Source organism: Grus americana, chromosome 1 (assembly GCF_028858705.1).
Source record: "Grus americana isolate bGruAme1 chromosome 1, bGruAme1.mat, whole genome shotgun sequence".
Taxonomy (NCBI): Eukaryota; Metazoa; Chordata; class Aves; order Gruiformes; family Gruidae; genus Grus; species Grus americana.
The window spans coordinates 112,249,878-112,260,434 of record NC_072852.1 but is presented as its reverse complement, the minus strand read 5'-3'; positions in this window follow the sequence as shown (position 1 = coordinate 112,260,434).

Below are 10,557 nucleotides of genomic sequence, written 5' to 3'. Positions count from 1 at the left end.
AATGGAGGGAAAATAATTGATATGTTTCTTTCTGGCAGTAAGACTCCTAATGAATCAGACATACTTGACAGAAAGACACTTAGCAAAAATAAATGTAACTACAACACTTCATTAAAGTAAAAGTATCTTTACTATTAATATACAAATGGTGAAGAGTGACAAATAATTGATATACTTTAAGCCATACTTTCAATGTCTTTCATAAATACAAAACCAGCATCTGCGATATTACTTCTTTTTACAGTATAGAGATATATATATATACACAGCATTTCATAGGGACATAAGATTTTGAAACAATAAACAAACTAGCTCCAGTGGTAGCTAACTTACCAATATATAATTCAGGTGGTATATATCGCAAGTGGGCTGTTGACAACATGTGGAATAACAAAAACAATATATGGTATGCTTTAGCTTATACTGTACACAGCATACAAATACATACCGAGTGCTCATTGTAGCAGGAAAGCAAGTATTTTTTAAATCCTTGTCTAAGTAGTTCAAAATTCTTAGTGAGAACTCTACACCTTGAGCAACGAAAATATCTTCCGGGGGGGTGGTGTCTGACTGCTTTGTGTATTTGATCTCTACAGACACTGAGGGTTTGTTTTCACTTTCCCCAACCCTGCATTTGGGGTTTAAAAATGTCACCTACTTACACGGCAGAGTTAAAGGATACAGCAGGGCTAACGTTCTCCCTCCTCCGTTCCTCACAGCCCACAGTACCCTGCCTTTTGACAAAGCCCTCCAGCAGCCTCTCTTGTTGCGTTAGCTCCCCGTTTCCCTTGTCACTGCTAACGAGAGGTGCTCCCAGTTTCCGAGCCCTCTTTCAGCTCACTCTTTGGCACCTGCTCTCCATGGTAGTGGCTCTCCTGAATTCTGTTGGCACTGCGTCTGGTCATCATCTCGCCCGCTTCCGATCTCACCTGTGACCTAAAAGGTGCCAATACAAACTTGGCAATAAATATTTATTTCATTTCTCTGGGCTAAAAATGGCCAATATTCAAGTTTGAAAGTCAAACATCATGAGGCTCACAATGCCTGTTAAGAGGAAAGATAGACTGCTAAACTGTGATTTCTCAAAACCTGATCTGAAGCCAAATTTGTAATAGAAAGGCTTCTTCTTGGCTCAGGTTCAAATAAAATAAGAACACATTATATGCACAGTGGAAATACTGACGATCACTTAAAACTTAGTGAGTTGTTTCCCCACCACCAATACAGAACTGCTGTCAAGTGGATTGGGTACTCCAGGAAAAGATATGAAAAAATCTGAAAAAGGGGGTGGATCCATTTTAAAAAAGATTTATTTAACCATGGCAGGTTTGCATCGCTCAGCACAAGTATCTGAAGTTAAACAAAGGGATTTAAGAAGAAACAATACTTCTTAGAATGTTCTCATCTTTGTCTAAAGAAGTATTGCTATCACAATGAATTATTTAGAGGGATGTTTTATTTCTTTTAGTTCTGGGCATATAGTAATGTATGGGATAAAGCTCTGATCAGATATTTTTATCAACGTTTCCTGATCAGTACAAACTCCTGATAGGAAAACCTCCCCTATGGAAAACATTAGCAGGAGCCTGGCAGGACATTTAAGTTCCACTTACACCTAGAAATCTGATTCACAAAAGCAACTCGATCAGACGAGGGCATGCAAAGCCTCGCTGAGATGGATGGGTGGAATTCAGGCCCCACTGAAGTCACTTTGTGTCTTAAACCCCAGCGAGACCTGGATTCCACTGTGGCCCTTCTTGCAGAGCTCTCAGCACCCCTCCATAGATCAATTCCTAACAGGGGTCTTGAGCTTTCTCAGTAAATGGTCTTTTTGGAGGCCCTTTAATTAAGAGTGAATGTCACCTAACAGACACAACAATTACTCTACAAAGATATTACTTCCTATGACAGCTTACACAGAGATGGCGAGGCCACAAATGACTGCAAAACAAATATTCACTGCAGTTTTACTCCAGAGGTAAAATGGTGGGAAGATGCTCCACATCATCTTTCAGATTTGAGAAAAGATTTTTATGTTTTAGGCCTAAGTACCTAAACAGAACTAAAGAGACTTTCTATCTGACTCTTCAACTTGATAAATTGGTCAAAACACCCCTACACACCCCCCATGTGCTCCATCTACTTGAATCTTTTCAGCGGTAATACACTCACTATGGCCCTCACTAGAATTGTGATCTCAACAGATTTTTGCAATTTTTGTGTTTAAAATATTTATGTGACTTGAGAATACGACCTCCAGTTTACTTTAGATGAGTATTTGAGCATATTTGAGCAGAAAAGTATGTCATTGTAAAGCTTTCAAATATTTTAAACAGGCTTTGTAGACAAATTATTGAAGATTTTTCTTTAATAAAGCAGAGTGGCATGCTATCAAAAGGCACAAATACATTTCCATTATCCGGTCTAGGAAACAGAAAAATGGCATGATTATTATACTACAGTTTGATGATTGGCACTTAAATAAATAATCAAAGTAATTACCATCATAAAAAGAAAGCCACTTTTTTGGATGAACATCAATGCAGAGGCTGAAGACAGCAGGTGGAATTTACTACACCATGAACTGTTGTCAAACAGCCTTTGTAGATGACTGTCACTGTGTAACTATGTTGTATATATCCATGAAAAGATAGAAAGTAGGCCCAATCCTGCAAGCTCTCCTATGAAAGTACATCCATCCTCCTGCTCACATCTGCCCCACTGATGTCAGTGGGGTGCCATATGAGGGGTGCGTTCATCCACACAAAATTTCTTGCAAGACTGAGGCCTAAATAAATTAATCATCTTTGTCACATTAGGCATTAGCATCACCAGAATAGTAAATATTTCTGCAATGACAAAAAAATCTTAGAAGTTGAAAAAAACAAATAAACAAACAAAACCAGAAAAAACTTCCCATAGTACATTTGTGTACTAAATGGTAAAACATTAATTAAAACTTTTGTTACTATTGTGGTAAATCAGAATGCAGCTCTACTAAAAAAATAATAACAAGAAGCTCTAAGTCATTTTACTTAATTTTACTCCTTATTTTCCGTTGAAGAGAGATTGTCACTGCCACATTCCATATTGTCAATAATTTCAATGGCTCCCTCCCACCCTTGTCCCTGGAGTATGTTAGTGTAACAACTCAGATTACTTTTACAAATAGTTATATTCTGTCAACTCTTCTGACATTTCATACTAACACTTAAAATTACTTTTAGACAGTAAAAGTGACATTTATACAGATACCTGTTTTTTCTTTTTAGTCTAGAATAGGAAAAGAAAATAAAGAAATGATGTTATTCCAGTTCTACACATATCTTACAAATTACTACGCGCTGTCCCTCATTTGGAAATATATCCTAATATCAATGTTTTTGAGCATTCTTTCATAATTATAGTTTGGCTTTCTCCTGCACAGTATAGAGTCAAAGCACAACGGATAACCTATTAATCCACACACCAAAGAGTATGCTTGAAACAGTCCATCAGTAATTTAGAATTGTTTAATTCTCAGCCCTCACAGAGCCCAACCAGCAAGAGACTTAACAGCAGGAAGAAAATAAATACTTGTGGAAATAGCTTTTGATTTGTAATCCAATATAGTGGGAAATGCTTTTGCTTCCAATATTGAAATATTTTTGCAGTATATTTTACTTGTAAAGAGCAGCACAGACGTATTAATAATAAACTCTAATCCCTTCATATTGTAATTAGAGGCTATATTAGGAAAAAAGAAAAAAAAAGAAACCAAACACCCAATATATAGCTGTTAGGCCATGAAGGTTTTTTCTGTAAGTCTCCATAAGAAGTATACTAAAATCTGAAATGCATCTACAGTTGAGCCTAGACACTGTTAGCTCTGCCCACATTGTATAGGAACCTTGTTGTGCAAATGATCGTGCTGTCTTCAGAAAAAGCACCGTTTGCCTAGCAAAGCTTCACCTATGTGAATATGCATGGCACCACCTAAGTTTGTGATGGCAGGTAGAAGAGGAGAGGATGTTTCCTAGCTTCATCCTCATTCTGGTAAAAATACTGCATGAGATGATGCAGGGTGCAGATGCTCAAGCCACGCCAATTGCATTATTTTCAACTGCTTGAATTTTCCAGGTCCCTTCCTTGAATTTTTATTTTTATATATATATATATATATATATATATATATATATATATAAAGCCCAGTTGCAAATACATATTTTGTAGAAATAATAGATAACCATACATATAAACGAGACAACTGGGGGGGCAGTCCTGCTCACTGCATACTTACTCAGAAAGAAATAGGACAGAAATTTAGTAAACAAGCAGCCACTTGGTAGTACTGCCTGCTCAGTACGTGGGAGCAACAGTGGGAAGTCATAAAGAAATGTGTTCACCATTCCTTCACCCAGAAGTAGTGCCTTAGCATTTAAAGGGAATTCTTTGCAGTAGTTTTAAATTATTCTCTTTCGTGACTTTCATCCCACATTGCTATCTCTTCTTACCCATTCTTTTCACTTTGGTTCTGGTTTTGTGGGGACTTGGCCTCTTGTCCTAGCCACACCAATGGTATGCCTCTCTCCTCAACTACTTGGTTCATTGTAGCTATTTGTCAAAGTGAGGAAAAGTTGTAAAAACCATAAAATGACTTGGGTTTGAAAAATAGGAAAGATCTAGGAATTAAATCTATCCTCCTTAGCTCTTTCAAATGCACTAAAGCTTGGGTTAACAAGGAGGTTAACCTGCCATTTTCCTCAAATTCAAGGACACTCTTTTACATTTCACTTTCAGCTTTACTGCACAAAAGTCAACTACTTTGCCATAACTGCAAAATATCAGCTAAGGGTTAATGACATTCTGTGGGAAATCAGGAAGTGTAAGGACTTCAAATATAAGCAAAATTCAGATATAGCATGGAAAGGATGTAATTTGCTGAGTAAAGCTACACTTAAACCTCAGGTATGACTTAGATGTGGAAAATCCACAAGGTACTCTACAATTTTCTCCTGACAAGTAGAATTTTTCGATCTAGTTTTCTATATGGTTTATCTATTTTTTCCAAAGCAAGACTTTGAAGAGTTTGGTAGGTGTGGATATACTATGCTGGAATGAAGACAAAATACATTGCACCAGTTAGTGGCACCATTAAATCAATGATAATAAATACGAGTGAATTTTTCATCAAACAAATCAGCCAAATTCCAGAGTGGTGCATGTTAACCAGAATAACAAAAAAGATTATCTTAAGGAATGCTCAACAGGAAAAAAAAAAAAATATTGGTCTAATACAAGATGCTATTAATTAAAAACTGTTCCTAGCTGTTTAGCCATAGTCCTCCTTTCCATCTATTCTTATGGGTATTTTTGTTAAGACAGAGGGTATGAAATCATACAGGAAGAAGTGCTACTTTAATAAGGCCAACTTTTAATATTTCATGTACTGTTTTGGGGAAAAATGTATCTACTACACTAAAATGCAGTTTTTTCCTTTGACTAAATGGTTAGAACTAAAAGAAGCATGAATAGTGTATATGTATAAATATATTGGGACAACTAATGTGAGCTGGGGTTCATTGTAAGGTTTCATTTGAAGCCAAGATTACTATTAAAAAAAAAAGTTTTCTTTTCACATCTTTGCTGCATTTTAGTCCACATGCAACCTCCCAAATATTAATGCAGAAAAACCTGAAGCACTGAAAATCCTGGCGCCTTTCAGAGTCACACTCATGTAGTTAGGATGAAGCCGATATACTGCTACAAAATACTTAGCCAATTTTATTTAAATCTGTACATCGTTGTTATCAATTTTTTATTATACTGAAGAACCCAGGTGGAACTGCAGGTGGAGCTGGCTCTATGCGGAAGAGTGTCTTTTTGTTTGTTTGCTTGCTTCAAGTGATAAGCATGGGTGGAAGGACTACTGAGTGTCTGCCTGCGCTAAGGTCTTAAACGTTATACTGAGACTGTTTTTCTTTTTTTTTTTAAAGGCAACTTAAACTTTTGCTTTCTTATAAATGGAAACAAATACAGTAGTATATGACATTTTATGTATGTAGCTTGCACTGTAAGATCTGGAGAGACCTGATGTGTTGTTTGTGGTTAGGGGTGCTTGGTAACTATTCTTCTAAATAGACATACTTTGTCATATAATAAATTACAGTTCTTATTCTGCAGATTTTTCAAATTTATACCATGGGACTTGGTGTCAGCGAAACTACATACTAAAACCATTAACAAAAAAATAGAAAGGAACTGTAGACAGAAACTGTTTCATCATATGTACACATGTACTAACTATTCCAAGCTTAAGTTTCCCAAGAAATTAAGGTCAGCTGTAAAGTTTTGGTCACGGGGTTACTTCAATCCAAATGCATTATCCAGACAGCTGTAGTTTATCTTATTATGCTTTGCTATCATCTTCTTTTGACTGGATGATGTCATTAGCAACTTTGATTTCTATGGTTTCTGGATTTAAAGCTTCTTTCCCATTTTCCTCCTTTAGTGGCAGCTTCCTATCAGAAGAAAAGAGGAATCATGGTAACACATAACCTGGAATTTAAGTCTACAACATATCTATCATTTATACAGTCCACAGTGTTTCTAAAAAAATAGTTTATTGAAAATAATGTATAATTATTTTATTATGAGCACTGAGGTCCTTTGCTTTTAAGGAAATTCATATTAACTCTTTCCATTTCTATAATGGCGGAAAAAGCTAAATTGGACATGGTAAGAACATTGCTGCTGATCAAAATGCAGTTTCTTCAATAAGACAAAAGAAACAATAGAATGCCAAATAACCTGACCCAAGACAGTACAAAGATACATGTTCCCAAGGATACCATGAAACACACAGTCGAGCCTTTTGCTGAATCTAGATTATACTCTTTTTTTTCTGTCTGTCTCTAAATGTAAAGTCAGTTGTATACGAAAGATATCTATCATTGGAGGTTATGCCAAGACATAGGTAAAGGAAAGAACTTCTTACAGCACAAGGAGGTAATGGAAATTATTTTATTATTTAGAAACTTCTACAATGTATTTTTGCTAGATCACACAATCTACCTGCATTAATATAGCTCTTTTAAGACTAACTCAGTGAAAACTCTGAAGAAATGGCACAATAAGAAGCTGACTACTTACATTCATCCCTGTGATAGAAACTGTTCTTATTTGAATGCAACAAGACCTTCAGATGATATTTTAATTTCAGAAAGAGTCTAAAGATTTCTTTGGCTTTTATAATCCTTAATTCCAATGACAAAAGAGCCCCCACCCTTACTTTACAGGAAAGACAAAACACTGATTTCATTAAAAAAGGTCTTGAAAATCATTGATTCTCTACTGCCAGTAGTTAGCTGTCAAAAATACAGCTGTCAAAAATATGTATAGTTTACTCAGATGTTCCTGTAATAATGTCTCCTGGGCATAATAGCTGTTAATCGTGATTCCAGTTTGGGTTTGTTTTCTAATTTTTAACTAGGGAATGGTATGCATATGCCTTTTTTATTCATGATAACTGTTAAATGTTTCAGTAAACTTCCACTGTGATTGCTTTGATGTCCCAAAGAGCAATATACTGTTCAAAACCTGTCTGAGGAATCCCTTAGGAATGTCTTGCAGTAACAGTGTTTCATAACAACAAATAAAACAAAGCAATACCCAAATTCCCAGTCTTATGAAATTTAGGCTGTTTGAAATGAACTAAGAATTAATGGCGTGGAAATTTAAATATGTTGGTTTTGGAGAAGTGGATTAAGAGCATGTTACAAATAATTTTAAATTATTTGAAATAGGAAGATTTGCTAGAACCTGGTTGAAGAATACTAGATATTACTGAAATCCATGTTCATGCTAAGTGTGATACAATGGCCTTGCTTTCAATGCAAGCAAGGAAAAAAGGGGGGAAAAAAAGAGCTACAAACATATAAAATTTTACAATTTCTCCTCATGAAAATGTCCATCCACCATTTTTTGACCTTATTGTCTTTAAAAACTTGTGGGGTTTTTTGGATATGATGTGAAGATATCAGTTCAGTTATTGTTAGATATTGTCTTTTTTGACTATAACAACATTTTTGTTGTTTTGGCATTTTCCTCTCCATTTCTTTCAAATATTAATTCATATTTAATCTCTATTAACAACAGATTCAATGATTTTCATCTTTTAATTAACTAGATCAAGTTTAAATGTTTTAATTACACCAGTTTTTCTTTAGCTACACCTATTTGAAATATATGTTTTTTCAGCTGGGCAGACTAATCCTTTAAAATCTTAAAACATTTTATGATAAAAGCTTTCTGAAAAAAAAAAGTCTAGAGAACTCTAAAAGGTTCTTTTGCTTTAATCAGATAGTGGCTATTATCAATCATTAATAATATTGACTTCCTCTAGTGCTGCATGTGATGTAACTGCAATAGTCTGCTGATATTATCCATAAAAAACTTTAACTAGAATATTACTTTCCTATTGTATAGGAAAATGTCTCCTAGCCATTTTGATACTGGAATTCACCCAGCTTCATTAATACTCAGAAAAATTCAACCAATGCTGGAAACACAGTAACATCAGACTAGGAATGTAATTATAGTATCACATTGCATGTGGTATTTTAATCATATTCCAGAAATATAATATGAAATGCACAGCTTAAATTGATTTCCTGCCAGCATTATTAAAACTTGTTGACTTCCAGGTAAAAGTGCTTTGTGGCTTTGCGCTCATCTGTCACACATGGATCCCAAACCTGGCTTTGACAAGAATCATCTGAGTTAAGGTAAAACGTAGAGTGCTGAATAATATGCTGAGCAATATAATGAAAATATTGTAAGAGGAAGTCATCTCTTTATTAATTATTTCCCACAAATGCTTAAATTGCATTTAAAGTTCTGAGTATAATTTGGAATGATTCAAAATAATTCAACGAAGTATTCAAAATATTTAATTTAAACTGAAGGCTTATCTTGTATACCTTTAAGACAGCCAGAATTAGTCAGAATGAATCCCACCTTGTATGAACACTGCCTGCCTGGAATGTCCTTGAAACTCTTCCTTCCTGCAAGCTAAGCTCTTCCCTTCAAGATCCCCGCTGGTCATCCTTGCCCTGCCCAGCGTGTGCCTTTCTGGCTGATAGCACCTGTTGTTGACAATGTGTTTTTGTGTTATTCCTACTGAGAGACTTGCTTCTACCCTATTGCGTCCTCCTTTCCTTTAGTGGCATCTCACTCGTGCTTTATATTGCTTCTCTGTTTCATCTCTTATGACTTGTGTCTGAGCAGAAGGACCTTCCGTGCTCCCCTAGTATCAGTGTCCCTTCAGATGTCCTGATTGCATGATGCTCTATTCATCTTTGGTTTCCTAAGTGACACTGACCAGAACCTTTAGCTGACCTCCATCCAAGTGTACCCTGGACTGCTGCGTTTTGCCATTGCTTTTGGGAGAAGAAATTGCCAAGAAAACTGTCATCATCATTAATATCTCTCAGCAGTCCTATTCTCCCAAGGACATAATACCCATCAAACTCCTTATCAGTTGTTCCTATGATTTAGTTATTTTTTCGTGCCACCAGTGACTGATTCTTTCCCCCTCCCCTAAGATAATAAAACTTTTTTGATTTTAACTTTCTCATATTTCACTCCTGTCAGGTGTTCTAATGACTGGGACAAGCAGGAAGAACTGAACTTAATCTTTCCTTGTACCATGTCCCTTGCGCGATGCATATCATTTGTATTTGCAAGATCTAGTGCTACAAATACGTCTTGAAGCATGAAAAAATGTGGCCTTGGTGCCTTACCCACTAACATGTGCAAGGCCCGCTGGACTTGTACAATGTTTACAAATACATTCCCTTGACTTCTTAGATAACTGTGGGTTCTCTACAGTGCTCCTCAGTATAAATTCTAACATAAAGAGCAAACATATCACTAGTCATTCAACAAATTCCATAATTATTTAATTAACACAAGTTTGAAGTCTTCAAGTATAGGTTCTTTAAAGAAGCCCACAGCTTAATGTGCAGTTACTTACCACCACCACCACCTCACCAACCTATTTACTGCAAATGCCAATGGCAGCAAATAACACAGGCTTTTTTCTTATTAAAGGTTCTGGCATTTGCAGTTCTAGGTAATGGCAAGGAAGGCAATTTTCTTGTATTTTCAGAAAGAGAAAAATACTTTTATAAGAACATCCTATCCTTTTAAAAAAACAACTGTGATTCCATCAAATAATCAACAAGTGAGTTTCGACGTTTACTAGAGAAATGTCTTCATAGCCCTGACAGCTTTAAGATCTCATGAGGTAGGAGATTTTCACAACACATGAAAACCTTTGGGCTCAAACCAAAGAAACTTGGAAATTTCTTTAATAATTTCAAATCAATCAACTTTTGAGGCTCAGAAATGAAACTCTTGAGCAATCAGTTCATGTCCTTTAATGCCACTAGATAGGCTCTCAATAGAAGGAATGGTACTGTCAACACCTTTGCTGAAATAATTTCTTTTCAAACTAAATTTTCAGAATAAAAAAAAGAGCACATCAGAAGCTCTCATTGTGATAGTAAGCTTAGC